Source organism: Balaenoptera physalus, assembly GCF_965194825.1.
Source record: "Balaenoptera physalus genome assembly, chromosome: 2".
In the NCBI taxonomy this organism is placed as follows: Eukaryota; Metazoa; Chordata; class Mammalia; order Artiodactyla; family Balaenopteridae; genus Balaenoptera; species Balaenoptera physalus.
The window spans coordinates 177,709,389-177,725,606 of NC_138883.1; the positions used below are offsets into that span (position 1 = coordinate 177,709,389).

General features: G+C 49.5%; 1 long non-coding RNA gene across 2 annotated transcripts in view; it reads right to left on the reverse strand.

Moving 5' to 3' along the window:
* The window catches only part of LOC309654912, a 52,127-nt gene extending 47,763 nt beyond the window's left edge, over positions 1-4,364 (reverse strand). Inside the window, exon 1 of one of the 2 annotated variants that reach the window (XR_014260488.1) lies at positions 3,940-4,359. This is a non-coding gene — a long non-coding RNA (uncharacterized lncRNA). Of the gene's footprint in view, positions 1-3,939 lie in introns of both variants that reach the window. The other variant, XR_014260489.1, reaches the window with a different exon arrangement.
* Between the last annotated feature and the right edge of the window lie 11,854 nt (positions 4,365-16,218).

Genomic DNA, 16,218 nt, shown 5'->3' on the forward strand with positions numbered 1-16,218 from the left:
CCACTTGTTGCTAAATTGAAAAGCTTCCAAGATTTTTTAACATATGAAATAGCTACCCTGGTTGTTCGCTGGTTGTGCAGCTTAACTGGACATAACCAGACCTCTCTATGTCACCTTCCAAATGTTAGTTTGGCAATTTTCAGGTCATACATAGGTCACCGTATCTGAGCAAACAGTTCTGAAATGTTATCTCAAACTCTCCTCCCTCCTCTGTCCATTTCGTGGCTCCTCTTTAAACAGACTCCAGACAATCTTCTATTTTCCAAGTAATGGTCCCACTTGCCAAGGTCGGGCCAGCACAATTTTCACAGACGCAGATATTCTCTTTAGTGGTGTCAATGGCTAGTGAACGAACAAAGAGAAGACCTGCTTCCTTTTCTCCAGCTTGTTTGGTTTTGAGCTTGCTTTTTTAAGTCCTGTCATCATGGCTATTAGGATACTGGCTTCAAATTTAAAGGAAAGAGAAATGGCTGGAGGGCTGGCCGCAAAATTACACAGTGGTAACACTAGGAGGAAAGCCCGATGGTTCCAGAGCCCCTTGTAAATTCCTTGGGCAACGAGACAAAGTTTTCCATCACTACCACCCTGCCCCCCAACACACGCACACACAGCACTTGCTGACAAGAAGGAAGAATCACTAAGTGCATCACCTCGCTGTATGAACCAAGAAGATCAAGTTCAACTATCAACTATTTTGCCTCTCTAGACGAGGGAAGGCAAGAAAGACTCTGTTCTTAAACATCATCATTATTAGTTAACACTTGTCGGGCAGCTACTACCTCCTAGGCTCTGCGCTACTAAGGACCTGATATGAATGACCAAATCTAAGCCTTGCAGCTTGAAACCAGGTGCTACTGTGATTATTCCTGCCCTAAAAGAGGAAAGTGAAGCTCAGAGAAGCTGAGCAGCTTGCCCAATGCTACAGACCTATAAACGGTGGAGGCGGCATTCGAAGCCTGCCCTTAATCGTCATGCCTCACTGTCTCCACAACTGGCCCTGCCCTAGGACATTCTGAGTCAGAACTGTCATTCCAGGGTTTCAAACAACATCTTTCTTTAAGGCGAAACACTTTCAGTACATTCAAGACAACACCACCGCCCCATATTATAAACTTGAGCTCAATAATGTCTAAAGATGTGGAGATGATCTCAGATGTCTAAAAGGAATTTTAGAGTCATAACCCATCAGGCAGTTAATGAAGGTTGGCTGCATTTCCAACGCATTTTAAACACACATTCAGCGCGGTGGCAAAGTCACAGAACTTAGACAGGGTAGGCAATGCTGTTCTTTCCTGCAGGGAAGGCCCACAGAGCTCCGAGCTACACAGAGCTCCTGACCCCAGGCCCACCTGCCTAATGAGACACCACACAAAGCAAAGGACAGCTGTTTCTGACTCTCTTTGGAGCTGTCAGATAATTCTAAGCGGTTTTACTTGTCTTCGTATACCTTAAGCTTTAAACTAAGAGTTGGGGGACTTCCCTGGTGGCCTAGTGGCTAGGATGCTGGGCTTTCACCGCCGTGGCCCAGGTTCAATCCCTGGTTGGGGAACTGAGATGCCACAAGCTGTGCAGCACGGCCAAAATAAATAACTTAAAAGAAATAAACTAAGAGTTGGTTTCGTTGAGGCCTTGAGCCACAGAAGTCAGCCACAGGTCAAGGTCAATCTAACCCTAATAACGAACACGATCAAACCGAACCTGGGGTTACAGCCTGTACCCGGACTCTTCAATCAGCAACCCATAACAACTTTTCGGGAACGTCCTTTGGCACAGAACTGGGATGAGCAAACATCACCCTTCGGAGCAGGACAGACTCTTGGTCCCAGAAACCTCTGTAAGCCTGTTTCCTCATCTGTGAAATAGAAATCACCGCTCTGGAGAGGGCTGGGAGGGTTCAAAGCGAATGGTGAAGAGCTTTCCAAAGTGGATACAAGATTCTCTCGTACAGAAGGCCTTTCCCTACTTCAGAAGGGAGTGAAGGCAGACAAGATAAGAAAACGTAAATTCTATCCACTGATTACCGCGGGATAAGGTTTCACACCAGACCGGAGCGCCCCAAGTTTCTCTTGGGCAGAACCCCCTCTGGGTCCAGCTCCCGGGAAACGTCTGTCGCGCAGGGGAGACGGTGCCCCCGCCATTCCAATGACAGACTCGTGCCTAAGTCTGGGGTTTGCATAACCTCGGGGGAGGGGGCGGGGGAGGACAAGGAGCGCTCCTTTCTCGCCGCTGTCCTCTCCCCTTCCGCGGAACTTCCAATGGCAACAAACTGTCAAGGCTGCACCGGAGCTGTACTGCCGAGGCCAGAAGCGCTTAAGCCCGCACCTGACCCAGACTGCGGCCTGGACTGGAGCCGCCGGGCCGCTAACTCACAGGAATGCAACCACCGCCTCCTGGAGCTCCCCTCTGGGCGCCCCGGGCCGCCGCTGTCACCCCGGGACTAAGCCCCGCCCTTCCGGGAGCCCGCGGGGAGGGGCGTGGCCCGGCGGGCCGGCCGGGCGCGCGGCGCGGGGACCGTGCGCCCGCGGGGGCCCTGCGGCGGCGCGACCCTGGGGCCCGGGCGGTGGGGAGGGCAGGCCGGCAGTGTCGCAGTTCTACGCACAGGCGTGTCCCTCCCCAGGCCGCCCCTCCTGCCCGCCTAACCGGCCGCCCCGCTAACTTCCCGAAACTCCGCGGAGGGAAATCCTGAGACAGCCGGTACCTCCGGACGGCGCGCGCCGGGGACGGAAGTGGGTGGGAGCGGCGGCCGCGCCGCGCCTTTGTTGCTGCGCCGGGACCCCGCGGGCCCCCGGGAGCGCCCCATCGCGGCGGCCCGGGGATCGGTCGCCCCTCCCCGCTCACCGCCCCCGGCAGGACCGCCCGGAGCCCGAGCCTAGCTGACCCCTCCTCCGGCTCCCGGAGGAGGGCGCGCCGCGGCGCGTCCTAGTGTCTGCCGGCCGGAGCCCGGCGCGGCCGTGCCCGCCCTCGGCCACCGCGCGAAGGGACGCTCCTCACCTTCTTTCCGAGCTTTCCCCAGACCTCCGGGGGCGCGATCGCCGCTCCCCGCCCGACAGCAGCTGGGCAGCCCCGACCCTCGGCAGCGCCACGGCCACTCCCTGACTCCTTTCACAGAGCGAGGACCGGGTCCCCCTCCCGGGATGATTCACTGCTCCTCACCTGGAGCCTCGCTCGAGTCCCCTCCCCTCCGCCGGTCCGCGCGACGATCGGGAGCGGGCGCCCTCTGCCGGGCCACCCGGCCGCAGCTCCCCGGGCCGGAGTGGGTCGGGAACATGGAGCCCGGCCGAGCGCGGGGACCCCCACGGCCACCCCTCGGGAGCAGGGGCCTTTGCGCCGGGACCGTCCCGGGCCGCCACGCCCGGGCTGGGCCCGACCTCGGGCCAAGAGGACCAGAGCTGTCCCTGAGCCCCGGGGCCACTGCGCGCCCAGAGTCACCCCACTCGCGGGCCGGCCGGTCCAGCCCTGCCCCCGGGAGGCGTCCCCAGGAACCCGCCATCAATCGCGTGCGCACGACCAGTTTAAAAGCCCCGGAAAGTCAGTTTCACTGTGTGAAAACAAAGTTTGGGTCCTCGTTCCCAGTAGCCCTCTTCCGCCCGAATTAAAGGGACGGAGGGGAGGGCAGAGGCCTGTCACACCCCCCCGGGTCCTAGGACTTGGAAGACGCTTGGGGCGAGCTTCAGGGACAGTCGCAGTCCGGGTGGAGCCCCAGGTCGGCCGGCGCGTGGCCCCCCGGCCGGGGGGTGTGGCTGGCCCATGACTCGCTCTTTCGCCCGGGTAAACACACTTCCAGCAGGTGAGCCCGCCCGCCCCCCGCCTCCGCCCTGCGCCAGGTCCTGGGTGCAAGTGTGAAGGGGGACCAGGGGGAGCCGAGAGGACACCCACGCGCGAAGGGCCGCGTCCCCCGCCGAGCGCGTCCACGCGCGCACCCCGCCTCCCCGCACTCACCTGGCCCACGGGCTCGCCCACCTGCCGGCCGGCAGCCGGCGCCCAGCTCCCCGCGGCGACGACGGTGGCGGGGGGCGCACGCTGGTCCCCGCGCGAGCTGGCTCTCGGCGAGGGGCCCGGGAGAGTCTGTCCGGCGCCCCGGCGCCGCAGCTGCCCGAGCAGACAAGTTGCGAGGCGGCTCAGGGCCGAGCAGGCGCCTCCGTCCCCGAGTGCGGGCGCGCGAGTCCCGGCGCGGCGGGCGGGCGCCGGGTAGTAGTTGTAGGGCCCCCGGGTGTCGGCCGCCGGGCGTTCTGAGTGGCTCGGACCGCGAGCCAGGCTGGCGGGGCCGGCGCGACCCACCCCCTCGGCACGCGCACGCGCCGGCCCGGGGACGCGCACGCGCGCGCGCGCGCCCGGCGGCTCCGGGGCCCCGGCGTTCGCCGCGCTGCCCGCGCTCCAGTCCCGCGTGTGGCCCGAGGGGCGCCGCTGACCTTAGAGACCCCGAGCGGGCGCCCTGAGTGCCCAGCAGATGCAGGGATAAAACCCTCCGGCGTGTGCGAAGGTTGTAGCCACAGGCGCTCCGGGCCAGTTGTCAGGGAGACCGTCCTGGCCCCGCGGCTCACAACTGTGAAAAAGTCACGTCACCCTCCGACCTGGCCGTCTTGACGGGGGACCAACCCCTCTCTCCGTGGTTCTCACACTTCACACTTCCGCGGGTCAGAATCGCCCGCCCACCTGAGATTAGTCACGACGCAGAGCGCTAGACCCTCCCCCCTTTCTCATTCTTTACATCTGCCAGGTGAGGCTCAGGCAGCTGCGCAGACTAAACAGTGGAGGTGCGTGAAGTACTTGGTAATCCGCAAAGCAGTAGCTGAACGTAAACTTGCGAAATCCACTCGTGCTACGTGTCTGTTTCACTAGCAGGTGTTCCCACTTAATCTCCCTCTAATCCCTGCTTCTTCTCCTCTGAGCGTTAAGACCCTTGCTTTCCTGTTGAGGCACCAAGCTTAGGCATGGCAGCCCCCATGGGAGGAGTGAGAGGTGAGCGTGTCAGCTTCCTAGGGCTGCCATCCCAAACTACCAGACGCTGCGGCCTAGACCACAGCAGCTTCTTTTCTCACCGATCTGGAGGCTGGAAGTCCAAGATGGAGGCGTCCGTCAGGAGGGTTGGTCTCTTCCGAGGCCTCTCTCTCCTTGGCTCGCGGCTGGCTGCCTTCTCTGTCTTGGCCTGCTCTCTCCTCTCTATGTGTCTGCCTGTGTCTAATGTTCTCTTTTAAAGACACCAGTCATCCTGGATGACAGCCGACCCATAAGACCTCATTTTAACTAAGTTACCTCTTTATAGACCCTCTCTCCAAATACAGGCACATTCTGAGGGACTAGGGGTTAGCGCTTCAACAGATGAATTGGGGGGGGAGTCGGGGGGGACAGGGCCGGGGGACACAACTCAGCCCATAACAAACAGGGAGCGTCACTGCCCCGAAGGTCCTGGAACAGAATTTGAGCGTCAGCCTTCCCTCCTCCCTACTCATCCCAGTGCCCTCCCCGTAGGCTGGCCTGTGTGTGGACTCACGCACACCGAAAGGCTGAGATTCAAAGCTGGAGGGACTTAAAATCCAGTAACGATACGGCCCTCTTAGCTCAGGGTCCTCGGAAATACGATCAGGACAACACTCCAGTGTGTGAAATGGATACTGGAGAATGTATCAGCAATTTGGAACCCTGACCCAGCAGATATTTCAGAACCAGCCCATTACAGTTTGTTAATGCCTAAGTACAGAGTCACCCTTACCTTCGTCCTGCCTTTGTTGGAGCTATGCCATCTCCAGAAGCCTCCTGAACGAGGGATTGTGTTGAATAAACACAGTGAAGACGCTTCCCTCCTCCTAGCTCCCTGGGAGAACTCTGGCGGCATCGAAGCTAGGAAAGGCAGGAGGAAACAAAGACAAGGGCGATTTGCGCGGATCCCAGGCTCACCAGACCCAGCTGATCTTCAGCAAATCAGTAATAACCCTGAATTTGGGGCCTTCCCAGAGCCTCATTCCCAATCCTCTGCTGGTCCCAGCTTTGCTTTGTGGCTTCATCTAACACCAGGCTAGACGGCTCCCCGATCTCCAAGTGGCTCTTGGATCGGCTTGGGCACTCCAAACTCGGTGTGTCCATCTTTGAACTCTTTCCCCAAACTTTGTCTCCCCGCCTGCACCCTCCATCTGAGTGGATGGCACAGACACACATCCGAGACAGGACCTGCTTCAAGCCACCCGCTACTGTGTCCTTGATGCCTCACAAAGGCCTCCCCGCTTACCCGTTCCCACCACCGTTGCCCCAGCCAAGGCCCTTTGTACGGTTTCCCCTCTGGTTCTCGACACCGGCCCCCTAAATAGACCCGCTGCCCCAGCCTGCTTCTTGGCCAGCATTATCCACGCTGCTCCTTTAGGGATCTTTCAAAGCCAGAAACCTCGTTATCCTGTGCCCTTCTTAAAACCTGGATTTCCTTTGTGTTTCGGGAGAAAATTCAAGCGCCTTTGCTCCCCTCCCTCTGGAGGCTCATCTCTGACCATTTTCCACCTGTGTCCTTCGCTGGCGTGATAGAGACCACTCACAATGCCTGCAGACTCGAGAGGGCCCCTGCCCTCAGAGCACAAATCCCTAGGACTCCCTTGGTCTAAGGAGACGGTGTCACTCCTCTTCCAGCGTCCTGCAGAGAGTCACCAGGTCTAGGAAGCCCACCCACTCCTTCCTGACTTAGGGGGTCCCCGTGCCGCTCCCACAGCACCCCAGGTGCATCTTGGTCGTAGCATTTAGGACATTGGCCATGATTCCTGGGTCACCCTTCTGCGTCCTCTGTTAAACCAAGCGGTCCTGGACAACAAGATCCTTGTCCATTTTTGTAAGCCGAAGTCTAGGCTGCACTGAATGCTCAAAAAAAAAAAAAAAAGTTTGCTTTAAGGAATGAATTAATTCTTAGAAATTCAGAGGATTTAGTCAAATGTGGCATCTGTTAGCAAGTCCCTTATTTGGAGCAAGCTTCACTTTTTCTGACAATACTTGTGAACACTCTCCCTTAAGTCACTTCCTGTTTGAATTATAGGTTCATCCTTTAGAATCTCTAATTAACTTCTATGCTTCCTAAATACCCAGGGTGCCTCGGGGGTTTTCAAGCTGCTGGTCACGAAATCAGTTTTATGGGTAGAGATGAGCATTTTTTTTAAATGAAACAGAATTAGAATTAAACACATGCATCCTGCCTAGTAAGAGTTAGTATTGTTTTCATAAAAACTTTTGTTAACTATAATTCTGAATGTTGTGTGTGTGTGTGTATGTGTACAAGGTTGCTGTGTCGTCCAATTTATCCCTTCCTGTGGGTCATGGTTAAAAGCTGGGGCAACGCTATCTTACAGAGGGCTGGAGTTGTGCTCTCACCAGATGACATATTTTTAGAGACTCTGGAAAGGGGGGTCATTAAGCAGAGAACACTTTCTGGAAAGAAATTCTGAGCCAGACTTTTAATCAAGGAATTGGCCAAGTGGAGAGTAAAACACAGGGCTCCCTCTGGCACACAGTAGGTGCCCCATAAGCGCTTTGATTGCCTGGTCTGTGCATGGAGACGTGTGCGGGAAGTTCTCTTGGCTGGAATCTGTCAAGGAGTAATAAGAAATGAGATCAGTGACACGGAGCAGAGGAAGGAGGCCTGGGTTGTGGCCAGACCTCGCCCTGAAGTTTCCAAACATGAGCAGGAGGTGCAGTGACATGGGATTTCCTAACCCGGTTTCCATCACGAATGTTCCAAGATCAAATGTTATGAAGCAAACCTTTGCTGAAATAAAAATACCACTTTCCCTGGGTTAGAGTGGGAGATGTAAGTGCTCAAAGCAATGAATTCAGATGAGAAGCTGTATTTTCTCATCTCTGATCATCGACTCATCTGGGAAGCCTGTGGAGGGAAGGGCCTAAATGAGATAGGATTATGAAACGAGAAGAAGTTAACAGGTGGCCCTTATAAAACTATAGCCTTGAGAGATCTGCCAAGTATTTCCATCCATATTAGACGCCTTTAACTGAGGAACCTAGACCCAGCCCACAACTATTCAGAAGGCAAGGTCCTCACTCCCTAAAGTTTAGAATCTGCAAAAGAATGTTGCCATGTAAATAAAGAACACATATTATTGCTACTATGTTTTTTCATTGCTTAAGTCGTTCTGATTTGGGCAGATGAGAAGAATAAAAACTTGGACCAGGGGGATAGAAGATTTTGGGAGGGTTGTTAACTTTAAAAAAATTTTTTAGACTTTTTTTTTTATTGCGGTAGCACTGGTTTACAACATTATATAAGGTTCATGAACCCAACATTCTATTTCAATTTCAATATACCTTACAGCATGCTCACCACCAAAAATTTAGTTTCCATCCATCACCGTACAGCTGATCCCCTTTACCTATTTTACTCTTCCTCTTACCCCTTCCCCTCTCTTCTCTGTATCTACATGTTTGTTTGGTTTGTCCACTTATTTTGTTTGTTTGTTTTTTCTATTCCACATATGAGTGAAATCATACAGTATTTAGACAAGATTTTTAAAAAGAGAAACAAATAGGGTGGACCAGAGATAGCCAAAATTATAATGAAAAAGAAATTCTAGAAGACAATTTCTCTGTTCTCTTGCTTCTAAGTAGAAATGCACTTGGCCATGAATATTATAGAATTATATTTTAAATTTGAAAGATGGACAAAATCTGAAAGAAATCAGACTGTCACAAGCATGAGTTTTAATAAAACTTTAAAATGGATTCCAGATCCTTCTTTCAGCTTTTGAAAACACACACACACAACAGGATGGGTTGGCCAAAAAAATGTGGTTTCAAAAAATTCCTGGGGACTGAAATATTCTTTGATATTATTTATAACACTAGCCATGTCTCAACCATCTAAACTACCTAGATGGGTGTTAGTTGAATTTTCCCCCCTAAACACAGAGAAGATTCTTTGACCATATTTCACCGTCCACTCCCAATTTTGTGTAATTTTACAAGTAATAAGCCCTTCTTTAATATCTTGAAAATTAGCAGTAGTTTGGGTACCAACAGGAGTGTATAAATGAAGGTACTGATAAAAATTGAAAATATAGGTGGGGCAGAACTAGCTTAGCAGAAGTTTCTCATCTCCTTCAAAGGACCTGCTGAAAGAGGCTATGTAGTTACTTCCTTTATGCTGCTGTCTCTTTTGGAACTGCCAACTTTTTTTGGCTATTAAAATTGGTAGTAAACCTTCATTCTTTGTGTAGCTGATTTCTGCCCACTCACTACTTCACCTGTCACTTCCTCCTTTCAGCCTCCTGTTGGCTGTGGTCCATTTTCTAGTTTATTTACCTGCTTCTCCATCCTCTGAGGGTTGCAGAGCTAGCCTGCTTGGGTTCAAAGCTGTGTTACTTTGGGCCAGTTATTTAACCTCTCTGTTCCTCAGTTTCCTTATCGATAAACTGGGGGTAATAAAAGTACCCTGTCCTGAGGACTTTTATAAAGAATTTAGACCATGCAACTTACAAGGGGTTAATATCCAAAATATATAAACAGCTCATACAAGTCAATATCAATAAAACAAATAACCCAATCAAAAAATGGGTAGAAGACCTAAATAGACATCTCCACAAAGAAAACATACAGATGGCCAACAGGCACACTCAAAGATGCTCAGCATTGCTAATTATTAGAAAAATGCAAATCAAAACCACAAGTTAGGGCTTCCCTGGTGGTGCAGTGGTTAAGAATCTGCCTGCCAACGCAGGGGACACGGGTTCGAGCCCTGGTCCGGGAAGATCCCACATGCCGCGGAGCAACTAAGCCCGTGCACCACAGCCTGTGAGCCACAACTACTGAGCCCGTGAGCCACACTACTGAAGCCTGCCCGCCTAGAGCCCGTGCTTCGCAACAAGAGAAGCCACTGCAATGAGAGGCCTGCGCACCGCAACGAAGAGTAGCCCCCGCTCGCTGCAACTAGAGAAAGCCTGCACGCAGCAATGAAGACCCAACACAACCAAAAATAAATAAAATAAAATAATTTTTAAAAAAGCTTTAAAAAGATCCCCCAAGTTATCACATCACACTGGTCAGAATGGCCATCATCAATATGTCTACAAATAACAAATGCTCGAGGGGGTGTGAAGAAAAAGAGAACCCTCCTACACTATTGGTGAGAATGTAAATTGATGCAGCCACTTGGAGAACAGTATGGAGGTTCCTTAAAAAACTAAACATAGAGCTACCATATGATCCTGCAATCCCATTCCTGGGTATATATCCAGAAAAGACAAAAACTGTAATTTGAAAAGATACATGCACCCAATGTTCATAGCTGCTCTATTTACAGTAGCCAAGACATGGAAGCAACATAAGTGTCCATTAACAGATGAATGGATAAAGAAGATGTGTATATATATGTATACACACACACAATGGAATACTACTCAGCCATAAAAAGGAATGAAGTAATGCCATTGGCAGCAACATGGATGGACCTAGAGGTTATCATACTAAGTGAAGTAAGTCAGACAGAGAAAGACAAATATTATATGAAATCACTTATATGTAGAATCTAAAAAATAATAGAAATGAATCTATATACAAAACATAAACAGACTCACAAACATAGAAAACAAACTTACGGTTACCAAAGGGAAAAGAGGGGGGATAAATTAGGAGTGTGGGATTAACAGATACAAACTACTGTACTTAAAGTAGATAAGCAACAAGGATTCACTACATAGCACAGGGAACTATATTCAATAGCTTTGAATAACCTATAATGGAAAGTAATCTGAATCACTTTGCTGTATACCTGAAACTAATACAATATTGTAAATCAACTATATCTCAACTTAAAAAAATGCACATACTATGTGACCCGGAAATTCCAATGAGAAAAATAAAATTTAGGATAATCCCTCGAACATGGTAAGTGGTTAGTAAACAGTGACTGTTGTTCTTAGTTATTGTACATGAAAACTTCACCCGTCATTCTCTCAGTTAATCGCTTATTTGCACGAGAACCACTTTGGACTTCGTCAATGTTGTCAGCAGTCTGGATACTAGGATGGCCCCTCCACGCAACATCACAAGCATTTCACTTGTTTGTTGCAACAAATTTTTCAGCTCCTCGGGCCCTGTGCTGGACCCTCGGTAGAAAGCTATAGGCCGGCATCTTTATATTTGAGATAACAAAGGAAACAGTTATTATTTGTAGTCACCGACAGGTGAGGTCTGAAGATGTCCAAGTTATATTTATATGTTGCCTTTCCCAATAGACTGTAAACCCCTTGAGGGCTGACCCCCCTGTCCTGACTGGAAGGAAATTCGCTTTGCCCTGGGTTTCCTTTCTCAGTAACGCCAGGATCCCCAGGGTTGTTTAGATAATACTCTGCCCCCTGTCATCAGCTGAGCCCCTCAGGGAGCCCCTCAAAGCTGATCTCCACAACCTCCGACTTCTAGACACACCAGGGGCTGGGCTCAGGAATGGTGCCTTTGTGCTAGGACCCAAGCAGAGACACCAGAACAGAGCTGCCAGGGGGGACCCGCAAGGGGCTAAAGTCATGACAGAGGCATAGAAATTAGCCAGTGAAGAAAGAAAGAAAGAAAACCCCAGGGAGACAGTCTATTCGCATTTCAAGGGTATTACACACGAATTATTAGTTTCATTTTTCTGCCAGCACAAAACCACTTAAGTGACCTTGAAAATACCATCCCTACCTCCTGCCTCATGGGTCTAGCGCTAGGTCCCACCTCCACCAGCCGGACGAGAGCTAGTCTGACCCCTTCACAGCGAGCCCTGGGCTGGGCCACTCCCCACGCTCCAATAGTGGTGGACCTACTACCACGCAACACCCATCTGTGCTCTTTTGAAAGTTTCTTGAACTCCTTACAATCTCACTCTCACCCAGAGCCCATAGGCCTTAATTTAAGCCCTTTGCCTCCAGTTCTATTCCTGGCGAGACAGCAAACAGCCTCCTATCGATCGTGGCAGAGATAATATTCCTTGAGGGAGCTGGAATCTTCGTGCTTTTGTTCTATCACCTAGCTACTGCAGAGAGGAGAATTTTTTTTCTCATTCCACCCCTGTTTATTAAAAACAGCCCTTTTATCCTCCTTATCAAATCTTGCCGAACTCTAAACCAGGGTTCTATTTCATGTGACAGGATAAAAAATAAGTAATTCTCCCCTTCGCCTTGAACTGGAACAACACAGGAAATAAAAGACTAGCCACGCGGTCAGAGGCCTACAGAGCCTTTTCCTGGTACGGGTGTGAATCTAAGATGAGCCTCTGACTCTAACCTGATCTGCCTTGGAGAAGATGATGTAAGAAGAGGCTTAAAGAAACCCAACTCCAGAAAATTAAAGCCAATAGGCTTGCTCAGCCAGGACAGAAAGGGCATTGGAACCATCCAGAGGTATCACCCGACCTGATAGAAATCACAGGGTCTCGCCTACCATGCTCGGACATGGTGTGTGTACAAGAGCTGGGCTGGCACAGCCAGAAGGCTTGCAGTCAAGTGACAGGACTGTCTTATGACCCGGCCCTGGAAATTGCAGCTAAACCCCAGAGGCACATCCCTCAAGAGGGCTCAAAGAGAACCAGCAGGAAATCTGTGCTGAAGATCAAAATCTGGGGTTAATCACCGGTCTTAAGAATAGTGCTTTCTTCCAGACAGTGTAATAGATCTTTCCTAAGAGATTAAGACAGCAGCTACAGAGCCAGCCAGGAGCCTGCCCATGTTGCCAGCGCCCGCGGCCGGGTTTTTGGGGCGTGGTGGCCAGGCTGGGTGGTGGACCTCAGGCCTCGTGCCCACCTTCTGATCGCTGCCGCTACTGGGTTCTCACCCCATCCCCCCGCCGTGATGCGAGTTATCCTGCCTCTGCCCCTCTCCCACTCCTCACTGCCCCTCTTTCCCTCAGTTAACAGGTGAATGGTATTGGTCAGGCTGCTTTCAGCTAAAAGTAATAGACAATCCTCTCCCTGTTAGCTTAAAGAGCGAGGCTCCATTAGGGGGTCATGCAGAGGGTTTTAGGATTTGCTCGGTCTGGTGACTTTAAAGTCTGTTTCCCTGCAGGCTCTTTTTGCAAGCTTCATCCTCAGGCTGGGGTCAAGAAGATGCTGCAGCTGTTTGCAGACCTCATGTCTATGCTTGACAATGTCCACAAAAAGAAAGGAAAAGTCACTCCTGGAAGCTCTTGAAGAAGACTGAGAAATGAATTTCCCCTAAGCCTCCAGAAACTTAAAGTCTCTGTTTGCAGGCCATTGGCTCCAATTACATGTGCTCCTTCCTAAATCAGTCACCAGCAAGAGAGGCGGAGCCCCCCTTGAGCAATCGGGCCACCCCTGGCGTTGAGGGTATCAATCCTGTTCCCCTTGAGGCCCTGTGACTATGGGGGGAAGGGGAGAGGCCTGAACAAAACCAGGGTTCTGTTACGAAAAAAACAAGGGATGGGAAGACTGCTGACTAGGTGGTTATGGTGTCCTCTGCCACAGGATATGTATTTATTACCATTTTTAATAATAATAAATAAAAGCTATGGTAATCATTATGCTTTCCCCCAATAGTCTGTCCCTCCTCCTTCTGGGAACACGGTAGCATTGAACTTCTTGACCCCTTTGTGAAGCTATGTCACCAGATCTGGCCAGTGAGCTGTGAACTGAAGTGAGGCATGTGTCTTCTGGGCCAGAACATTTAATTGCCTGCCCTAGTTTCTCCAGGTAGTTCTTTTCCTCTGCCACAGGGACCAGCAATGGTCCAGATAACGGCTGTCCCATCAGCCTTGTCCTGGAGTGAGGGCAGTGCAGACCAGGGCCTCCAGGCCACGTGCAATGAACAAGTGGCATGATCAAGAAAAAAAAAACACACTTTGATATTTTGAGATAATTTGTTACTGCAGCCAAAGCCTAGTGTATTTCAGCTGATACAGTAGCTTACATCTATTGAGTGTTTCCCGTGTTCCAGGCATGTGATAACACATTATCACTAGTTTCAATGGATAGGAGAAGTCAAGAGTGGTGGAGGCTCCTACCCACACCCCCAAGACGACTTCACTCCTAGGCATTTATACCAATTGGCACTTGCCTAAGGATGTATCTAAGTTCGGGTTGCTCCACCACACAACAGATAAATGTCCTAAGGATTTTGGAGCAGAGAACAAGTGAGTATTGGTGCATGTGAATAGGAGTCATGAGAAAAAGATCAGGAACATTCAGGTATAGATGAACGCTGGGACTTCAATAAGAGGAGAAGGGGAAAATATGCCATTGGAATAAAATTCTCCATGGTTCTCTTGTGTTTCTGCACATCTTGTGATCAATGCACTGATCTGCCTTTTGTTCCAACTACCTCGTCAAGGATGTTTGTATAGCAAATAGTTTGGAGGCTAGAGATAATGCTTCCCCCAGAGCAAAGATGGGGTTTGCCTACCCCCTTGGAAGGTAGAGATAGTATCTTTCTCTGAAGCAAAGGCAAGTATACTTACTTTCCAGTATGATAAAGACAATGTCTTGCTTCCCAGCAAAGCAGGCATGCTTAATGCCCATTATAATATGAGTCAGGCTCCTTAAGCACAAGGTTCCTCTCCTGTAATGCAACCCACTGGGTGTGTAGCTGTCATCATTGTGTGGGAATTGATACTTTGGTGCAAGAATTCTGATACACTAGTTACTGCTATTGCTGTGTGTAATAGACTGTCCTTTGTCTCTGACCCAGGAATCTCATGTCTTCTGGCAGCACTTATGGAACTGTGGCAGGCTAACTTTTTAGCTTGCCAGTAGGGTGAATCTCAGACCCTTCATAATTCCTGACACATGTGGTTGTTTATGGACAGGTAACATTCCAAATTAAGCATATAGAGAGAAGTTAGAGAGAAACCTTTTTTATCTCAGGAATTTGCCCAGAGAAATTGATCTTCTTCCTATTAATATCCATTGTTTTCCTTTCTTAAAACTGGTAGACTCAGATGATTAAAAAGAGAATTTTCTCTAGAATCTTCACATCCACCTGAGAATCTAAGCAACCAGCTTGTGAAAATAAACCAGAATGCTACCCAGGAATATCATTCTCAAACTGCCTGATTGAAGGTCTGCTCTTGCAGCCCCTGCGTTCTGTCTTCAAATATCAGAAAACCTTGGCACTCCAAGTTTCCAAATTGGAAGTGAAACCTGCTCAGTGAGAATCTGATTTGAACAGAGTGTGGAATTGATTCTAAGGGTTTGGTATAAGCTTTAACCTCTGACTTATAAATATGTCACCTGCTATGTGCTGAATGAAGAAAACTTACTACAGACAACCAGGGCTCAGAGAACAATGGATTTTGCAGAGTTCTTTGCACGCAACTACACATTTCCCCCCGCAGTATTCAGTGTCAAAAGTTTAAGTAATTCCTTATAAGACACCACAGAGTTATGACAGGTCATACAGGAGATAGGGATGCAAGTATATTTTTACCTTTACAAAAAACAAAGGACAAAATGAGACAACCTGCATGGAATTGAGACCATCCGAAAGATAATCTTTAGACCTATCCAAGTCACTGAGTCAGACTTCAATGATTAATTTTTATAAATGCATCTCCATTGTGTCAAGCTGCCTCTCAATCATAGATTATCTGAGTCTATGAGATGTGTTGGGGAAAACCTCGTAGAATAAAAATGAATCATCACTATGGCATTTCAGCAAGACCTCAACCCATTTATTTTCCAGTATTAAGTTTGTTCACTTATTAATTCAATCTGAATAATTTCCCGAATGCTTATTAATGTGTTAGGCTAAAACAGATACAGTCCCTGCCCTTAGAAATGTTCACTCAAGAAGGTTTGACTTTGAAATATGTTAAGTGCCATGAAGAAAAAGTAAATAGTGTTGTGAAAGCTTAAAATAGGAGCCCTACCCACTTCTGGGAGGCTCAAGAAAGGCTTCCCTGAAGATGGGACATTGGATCTGAAATCTCAAGGCTTTAAAGGGATTTACTGTGCAAAGAAGTTGGGGATGGAATAGGGGTGACAGGGGGAGGTTAGAAGATTATTCCAGGCTGAGAGAACAGCATGTCCAAAGGCCTAGTGGCAGATGCATCCTTTTTACTTTTAGGGCAATGAAAAGGGTAAAGTCCAAAATCTGGGACCATTTGAGCAACAAAATATATAATGATAGCAGTAGATTATATCATAGAATAAAATAAATATCCACCAGACCACAGTGATAATCAACAATCAAATAAATAAATGAACAAGAAGATAAGCTATTCTTACAGTAGAATTCCAATTAATAAACATAAAAA